At 40.2% G+C, this 9,371-nt stretch overlaps 1 protein-coding gene across 1 annotated transcript in view; it reads right to left on the minus strand.

Moving 5' to 3' along the window:
* LOC140756904 (probable pseudouridine-5'-phosphatase) overlaps positions 1-9,371 on the minus strand; it is a 68,273-nt gene that overhangs the window by 23,913 nt on the left and 34,989 nt on the right. The window lies entirely within an intron of this gene.

Below are 9,371 nucleotides of genomic sequence, written 5' to 3' on the forward strand. Positions count from 1 at the left end.
AAAAATGTCTCCCTTACCACCTTCAAACCAGAACACAGCAGCGCTTAACACTGCTGTTATTAGACAGAATTAGATAGCCTTGGTACCGCCGGAGTCTAACCCCCAGAGGATTGTACTGCCTTCGAATATAATTATGTGCTTACAGGTCTACAGCAGTCTTCACAAAGAGAAACCTGACTTCCAGAAGAAAATAGAAGCAGTGGAAGGTGATGTGTCCCAACTGAAGATAGGATTAAGCGATGATGATTGGGAAACGCTGAGCAATGAGGTAAATCATCATTCATCATATATTTTTTTAATCTTTTTATATATATATTTCTCAAGTGCGTGTGTATGTCAATGAACTCCACCTAAACGACTGGACTGATTTTGATGAAATTTGTTGTGTGTGTTCGAGGGGATTTGAATTCTCAATCTAAACCATTCGGTTTAGATTCACAATTTAGTCCGTGGGAAAAGGTTTTTTTTTTTTTAATTAATTTTTAATTCGTAAGTAGTTATAGAATCGGAAACTATGCATTTGATCAAGTGATGATCTTTAGCAAAGTTGTTGTCCAAGAGCCCACGAGGGTTTGGGAGTTGTTAAGGTACAGATCCAAATTTTCCGTTATATGTACCTATGTCATATTATTTCTTTAAAATGCGGGCGAAGCCGCGGGCACCACTAGTTTATTATAAAAGGTAGAACTAGTATGATTTGACCGGGGAGGAAATCAGTTCTTGTTTTCCGGTGGAAAAGCTGGTGAAGATGGTAGAACCCTTTGTGGTTCGACTCCGGCGGAACCACGGCGGCGCGTACTTCTGCCTCATAACAGCGGTGTTAAGCGCTGCTGTATGCTGGTTTAAAGGGTGTGGTAAGGGAGACATATTTATCCGAGGCGTTACAGCTTAGTCATCAAGGGTAGCGGCGCATCTGTGGCCGACTTCAGGTAGGAATTTCTAATCCTATCTGGGCTTGATTACAGATGTCCATGGGCGGCAGTAGCTCGTTATTACAAATCAAATCCAATGTTTTGCCTACTCATTATTTTTTGTCAATTCTTGGCACACAAATTGTCAAATTTAGATCTTTGGTAGCTAATTTTGGGTAGATTGAATATTAATAACGCTCACCTAGTGACGGCGATTTTTTTCAACCTCGAAAAGATCGACTTTCGATTTTTTAGGATGAAAGATAAATTAAAATAATCGATTTTTTTGGACCAAAACATCGATTCTTCGATTAATCGATCTGAGATCGCCATTCTTACGCTTACCTACAATATATGATGACGTAGTTCATGATTTCAAGAAGAGTTATAATATTTTATATCTGGTACCTTCCAGGTGAACATAATATTCCACGTAGCAGCTACCGTGAATTTCGAGGAGCCGATAAGGAATGCCACATTGATCAATGTTATTGGTACACGAGAGGTGCTGACTCTGGCGAAAGCTTGTAGGAAACTAAAGTGAGTTTTATAGAAAGAATCATCATCACGATCAACCCACTGTACCTCTGCTGGGCACGAGTCGTGTTTCTGAATGAGAAGGACGAGGCCATAGTCCATCGCGGTGTCCAAGTGCGAATTGGTAGACTTCACATTTTTGACCTTTGAAAACATTTTTAAATTTCTCAGGTATGCGTGTTTCCTTACGATGTTTTCGCTCACCGTTTTTGAGCAAGTGATTATTAATTTCTAATATGCACGTAACTTTGAAAAAATCGAGGTGCGTGGGATTTGAGCCTTATATCTGATGTTTCTTATAGAAAGAAAGGAATAATTAACCAAGTACGAGTCGAACTCGCAAACATAGTGATCTGTACCACCAAAACTTCGTTTGAAGCACGGTAACGTGTCAGCCAAGTTCTATAAACAACTGGTCGAAAAGCACCGAGTGTAATATACAACATTCTATGAGGTTACGCATACATAAAAATTACACACACACATTCAGACACACGCACACAGACATGCACCACACACACACACGAACTTACGCACCGATATACACAAATATGTACATAGATAACAAAACATACTTACCGAGCATTACCATACATTATTATTAATTTAAAATTCCTCATTTTAAGTGAGAAATGTATGTCTTATGAGAAAATAAAGATTCTTTAAACCTGTATTCTATGAGGTTGAGTGGCAAATGAGTATGCAGTCCACACGATGGTTAGTGCCTATTGAAAAATCTGAAAATAGGTGTTTGGTTTAAGACCCGCGTGGCGGAGCGGTCACCATACTGCTCTGAAACGCAGAGGGTCCCGGGTTCGATCTCCGGCCAGACAGAAATCTAAATTGGAAATTGGGTTTCTTTTTCTGGGTCTGGGTGTGTATTGGTATCTGTGTGTGTTCCTAGCATCCACGATACAGGGAATCCTTGTGTGGGGCTGTGAGTGTAGAAAGCGTATATACCTGATATCGGTCACACATGCCTTGCTACCTCTGAGTACACACTTCGAACCAGAACACAGCAGCGCTACACTGCTTTTATAATGTAATCGATATAGCGGTGGTACCCAAAAATCGTATCACAAATGTATGAAAATATTCAATTTCGATGTAGCGGTACTACCTAAAAATTTGAATCACTAAAAAGTATGAAAATATTAAATTTCAGATCAATAGTGCACGTGTCTACAGCATTTGCGCACGCGACCAAAAACCGAGTGAAGAAAGAGGTGCTGGAACAGTTCTACAAGAGTCCCATAGACCCTGAGGAGCTGTTACATTTAGTAGACACAGATAATGACGCACGACTGCAGGAGATCTGGGCACGGTGATTTTGGTTTTCATTTTGATAGTTGATAATAGATGGCGTTGTATCCTGTCGCTATCGAAGGTAAAGGAAGCCTGGAAGGAAATGAAAATCTATCTTTTCTTAAAATATTGTAGTAGCAATCGAGCATGCGATCTGGTTCCTGATTGTAAGTGGCTACTGCTGTGTGGACATGAGTAACTAACTCTTTATATAACAGGTTCTACCTGAAATCATAGATAAGCCGTCACTCAAAAACAGGACCTAAAAGATGATTGCTTCATATACTCGTATATATCAGTAAACAACATAATTCTACTACCGAAAAGCAAGATCTGCTTTATCTTAGAAATAGATGTGACGGTGGTACCTCCCTAGTCGAATTATGTTAGGTCTACCTTTCTAAAGCATAACGGTTGTTATCCAATGATGTCTTTTTCTATTTCAGGGTGAGAGCAGATTGGCCCAACACGTACGCATTCACCAAGGCAGTGGGAGAAGAGGTGGTGAGGCAAATGGCAGGGGATCTGCCAATATGTATCGTGAGGCCTGCTATCGGTAAGTGCCACTGCCACATACCCTGACCAATTGCTTATTCTACATCCACATCTCAAGATCATGGCTAGGTTTTATTTTTTGTGGATTCTGGTTCAGAAGAAAATATGAATTATTAAGTTTATAATTACCCAGGAAAAGCGTTATTCTGTACTACGTATAGAAATACCCTTTTTCAGTGCGAATCCACCCACGCCATTGTATATAAAGCATTTTGGAGGATATTCATCTCAGAAACTTCCTCTGTTTGAAAATAAGCTATACCTATACCTTTATGAACCTACGGAAAACTCCTAACCATACTAGTTTCTTTCGCCTTTCAGACTAGAAACATAAATTAACTGTCCTCCTGCGGGTCATGTGTCTCCTACAGCGATATCCACGGAGTCAAATCACAAATGACCAGCAAATCTAATCGATTATCCGGTTCATGTATGTCTTCACGCGTAAAACAAGTGTTGTTGTTTACAGTGATTGCTGCTTACCGGGAGCCGTCGCCTGGTTGGGTTGATGAGCACACCATTTATGGAGCTAGTGGAGTAAGTATTCAAGCATACCTCTTCAATTTTCCCCTCCATCATCAAAAACACCTAAGAGTTAGAGACGCTTTTTGTAATTAATTCAACTATATTTTACAAGAAATGTATTCTGAATATCGCTATTGGATTAAAAAGAAATATATATAGCGTGTTGTAGTTGAAACACAATCTTCTATTTTTACACATAAAAAAAACATAAAAAACGTATTATAACACATTTATTTTCTAAATACTCTTCTACAAGGGTAAAATAAAATTCTGCAATTCTCTCTATATGCAATAAATCATTAATTCCGGAAGTAAAATACATCCTCTTTCGAATTATTAACATTAGGACACAAACATGTCTGCAATATTCGAAATATCTAAATTACCAAAACAGCGGGAACTTAGTTGCCAACATAAGCTAAATAGTTAATTACAAAAGTTTATATGGTAGTTCTGTTAAATGCTACACGATCTTTCATCATAATCTATTTCAGCTGATATTCGGTGTAACTATGGGTGTAATCCATACAATGCTGGCGGACCAAGAAAACCGGATAAATCTGGTTCCAGTGGACATCGTCAACAACGCGCTGATGGCCGCTGCTTGGGAGACTGCTCGTAGACCAAAGGAAATCAAGATATATACTATTAGTAATACTAGGAACCCAGGGACATGGGGTAAGTTATGTCTTTTAAAAAACGGAATAAAACGATGATCGTAACACATCATAAAATTCATGATATTGTATATAATTTTAAAGGTGGTAGAACCCTCTGTGGTTGGACTCCGTTGGCACCACCGCCCCACCTTTTTCTGCCTCATAACAGTAGTGTTAAGAGCTGTGTTCTGGTTAATGGGTGTGGCAAGGGAGATGTATTTTTCTGAGGAATTCCTTAGTCCCCAGGGGTGGCGGCGTATCTGTGGCCAACTTCACGTCGGAATCTTTATCTTAATTGGGAGTGGTGCGGTAGTAGCCACTTACCATCATCAGCAACGCTTAACACTACAGTTATTAGGCAGAAATATGAGTGGCGATGGTGCCTCGAAGGTCAAACTAAGAAGGGACTAACTCTTAATTAAATTAAAAAAATATATATATTTTCTTTTCCCAGATCGCCTAGTCACAACCTTAGAAAATGACATCCGGCGAATAATATCACCTCGCACGCTTTGGTACTGTTATGGCATCCCCACGAAATACAAGTTTCTGTTTATTCTCCTAACTTGGCTCTTACACTACATTCCTGCGTGTATTGCGGACGGCGCATTGTTTGTTTTGGGAAAGAAGACCCGGTACGTATATTATTAAAGGAATTTTGTGTTTCGAGTTCGGAGACACCACTACAGCATCTATTTGTAATAACAACAGTGTTAAATGTTGCTCTTTGATGGGTGTAAGAAATACTTATACGAGGCGTGTCAGTTTATCAGTCTCAGGTAGACTGGTCTCGGTCTCGATCGGTCTCAGGTAGGACTTCAATCCTATCTTGTTATCAACCCATTACTGTCCCACTGCTGGGCACGGGTCTCCTCTCAGAATGAGAAGGGTTAGGCCATAGTCCACCGCGCTGGACAAGTGCGAATTGGTAGACTTCACATAGATTTGAATTGTTTTTTAAGATTTTTAGGTATGCAGGTTTCCTCACGATGTTTCTACGTTTAAGCAAGTGATACATAATTTCTAATCCTATCTGGAATTACTTATGTATGCCCATGAGCTGACAAGTTGTAAGTAAATGTCAGATACACTTATACCATTCGAGCATGCAGTCCAACTGATAGTACCTGGTTACTGCCCATAGATATCTGTAATCGACTACAAGAAAGATTAGTCCTACCCGAGATCGACCACACGTTGCTGCTACCCTTGAGGACTTTAAGTTGGAATGCCTCGGATAACTATGTCTCCCATACCACACCATTCAAACCAGAACACAGCAGCGCTTAACAATGCCGTCATAAAGGAGAAATGGGTGTGGCGGTGGTGCCTCCGGAGACGAACCACAGAGTTCTACCTTTATCTAAGGCTCTAATCACTGCTTTGCAATCACATAATAATAATAATGTTATCTAAATTTTCAGATTCCTCAAAATATATAGAAAAGTAAGCGCTTTATCGTCAGTCCTTCGTTATTTTCTGATTAATGATTGGATATTATGCGATGAAAATACGTTAAACCTATACAAAAGTCTATCTAAGACTGATAAGGACTTATTCAATCTCGATATGGCATCCGTGGATTATAAGGAGTTGATTATAATTTGGTATTTGGGTATCCGAAAGTATATAATCAAAGATGGTTTGATAGACACAGAGTACGGCGTCAAAAAACAATCTTGGTTAAGACTGCTACATTACATAGTTTTCCCAATTTATTTATATTGTTTATACAAAATGTTTTGTTTAATTGTATTTTTTATTTCATATGTATAATCAATTTTTACTATTTTAATTGTAAGTTAATAAATTTATATAAAATTTAAAGACCTTTTGCGTTCTTCTCAAAAATCCCTTTCATTTCATTCCCATATTATAGTGGTGCATAAAAAATGGTCAGCCATCATAAAGACGGCCATATTGGATACATAATGACGTCACTTAGTTACTCTTGGATTGTCATTCAAACTAATTGTGTATGGGGTAAGTACAATACTTATACGGATACTAGCTGACCCGGCAAACGTTGTTTTGCCATATAAATAAAAAAATGTTAAAAGTGAACAACCCTTATCACTTGGGGTATGAAAAAAAGATAGTAGCTGATTCTCAGACCTACTGAATATGCATATAAAATGTGGTGAAAGTCGGTAAAGCCGTTTCGGAGGAGTACGGTAACTAACACTGTGACACGAGAATTTTATATATAAGATTATCTTCGATCACTGTACATAAAAATAATTGAACCGCCATCTTGGACCGTCCGCCATTTTGGAATATGACGTCACTAAAACGTGTATTGTCATCCAAACCAAAAGTATGCAAAATTTCAATGTGTTGAGATTAATTTTAAACTATCACATACATATGAAAAAGGCAAGTTAAATAAAAGTTTTTGTTTATAATATAGGAGTAGCAGACGAGTATGCAGTCCACCTTTTTTTTTTTTATAATATAAGAGTAGCAGACGAGCATGCAGTCCACCTGATGGTAAGTGGCTACTGCCGCCCATGGACATCTGTAATCAACCCCAGATAGGATTAGATATTCCTACCTGAGGTCGGCCACAGATGCGCCGCTACCCCTGAGGACTAAGCTGGAACGCCTCGGAAAAGTATGTCTCTTACCACACTTCAAACCAGAACACAGCAGCGCTTAACACTGCTGTTATAACAGTCAGTCAGCGGGACGTCATACCCTCCGGGTCTCTCATATGCTAAGGCAATGCTAACATTAGGGCGGTGGGCATGGAATTTCGGGTCTCGAGGATACCCTATTTGCCCGGGCAGATTCTCAGGTGGTAAATACCCCCCGGATTCTTGATATTTATTCATAATAATATAATGTTATTTAAAACATAATAAAATAATGAACAAATATTAAAAATATCTATCATCCCACTGTTGAGTGGGTGATTCGGTACTTATGTGTCGTTACCGAGCGGACGGTCGGCCTCCTGATGGTCGGAGGTCGCCAGTCCAGGGAGTTCCCGCGGGAGCGGGCGCCCCCCAGGTGGTCGATAGTGTAGGGGCGCGAACCCCTTTAAATGGGAGTATGGTCCGGCCTCCGCCCGCTCATACATTGAGCGTGCGAGGCGGACCACAAACTCCTCGACCGTCTCGATCTTAAGGTCGCGCCTCACCACGTCGTTCCTGACGTAGTGTCCCGCCCCCACGATTGCTCGCAAGGCCAGGTTCTGCTGCGCCTGGAGACGCTGTCGGTTTGACCTGGAAACCAACGCGTACCATGCCGGTGCCGCGTAGGTAAGTCGTGAACGAACATAGGTCTTGTAAATCCCTAGTTTCGTCCTTAGCGGTAACCTGGATGTAAGCACCGGTCGGAGCATCGCTCGGGCCGCTCGGGCCTGGCGGATCGATTGTTCCACCTGTGGGATCACATGCAACGAGCGATCGATGTTACATCCTAGGTATTTAACTAAAGGCTGCCAAGCTATCTCCGTGTCACGGAGCCTCAGCGGAGCCGGCATGATACGCTTGCGGCTGAAAAGTATTGCGACTGTCTTTCCGACATTGACAACCATGCGCCACTTATCCAGCAACATAGGTAATAGGTCGAGCAGACGTTGCATTTTCCGTGCAGCAATGTCCGCCCGACGGGACGACGCAAAGTACGCACTGTCATCTGCGAACAACGCGAGCATAACGTCACGCTTCCAGTCTGCTGTTATAACAGAAATAGGTGTGGTGGTGGTGCCGCCGGAGTCAAACCATAAAGGGTTCTTCAATGCAGCTTGAATAAAACACAGAATAGAAAACATACTTTATATTTCATGTACAAACTTTTTTATTTACATAATTATGGACGTTATAACATATGGACTAAAGTAAGCGTTCTAAACGGACTAAATGAGCTATAGTCCGCGCCAAACTGCTAGTCCGCTAAAGTTGTTGCGAGCAGGTGTAGTCATACAATTTGCTATGGCGACGCGATTCATTTCTATATTCAGAGCGGACTAGCAGTTTTACGCGGACTATAAAAAAGGCCCAACAATCGATACTTTATTCCTTTTGTGTGATACAATTTTGCAAAAAATGACTTTAATTTGCATTCAAGTTACTATATAAGTCTAAAAGCATAAAAAATAAAAGATTAGCGATGCAACGATATATCAAAAGTCCGATATTATCTAGCCTTAAATATCGATATTGAATTGCCGATACGGTGTGAATGATAGAAAATCGAAAAATCGAGAAAACGAAAATAAATATTTTGTGACATAAATCATAGTTACGATAATATCGCTTCGATCAATCGATAATATAAGCTTCCGATATTCATATACTCGTAGATAATATAATTGAACTGATATTTATTATATTTACGGCTCAATATTATATTTATGAGCGAATAAAGGTTCTCTTGTCGAATTTTTATCTTGCCTATAGTAAGAAAATTAATAGTTATAAAATCGCCAAAAAACAACTGCTGCTGCTGTTTGAAAGAATTTTTCGCCTCTTTTAGGGCTCGAACACAAAACTGCGATGCGACGCGATGCGAATTCGCAACGCAGAAAATTGCGATGCGAATTGCTGCGATGCGATATCGTGCGGCGTAGCGTCTCTCAGGGTGACCAACAACAACAACCACTGTGCGATGCGAATCAATTCGCAAGTTCTTGCGATGCGTCGAGGGAGCTCGCAGATTTTTGCGATGCGACGTCGCATCGCAGTTTTGTGTACGAACCCTTAGGGAGGGAACCAACCCTCTAAAAACCCCCTTATGGAAATCGTTATTCCTAACAATGAGGAAAATGGGAAAAAAAAATTAAAATCGTGTATTGTCATCGGTTCTTGATAATTGTTCAAAATTTTAAATTAATCGGACCATTCAAAGTGGGTAACAATTGAGTCCAAAGATT

This window comes from Epargyreus clarus, unplaced genomic scaffold, assembly GCF_041222505.1.
Source record: "Epargyreus clarus isolate Ecla_fem2 unplaced genomic scaffold, WU_Ecla_fem_2.2 ptg000036l, whole genome shotgun sequence".
NCBI classification, from domain to species: Eukaryota; Metazoa; Arthropoda; class Insecta; order Lepidoptera; family Hesperiidae; genus Epargyreus; species Epargyreus clarus.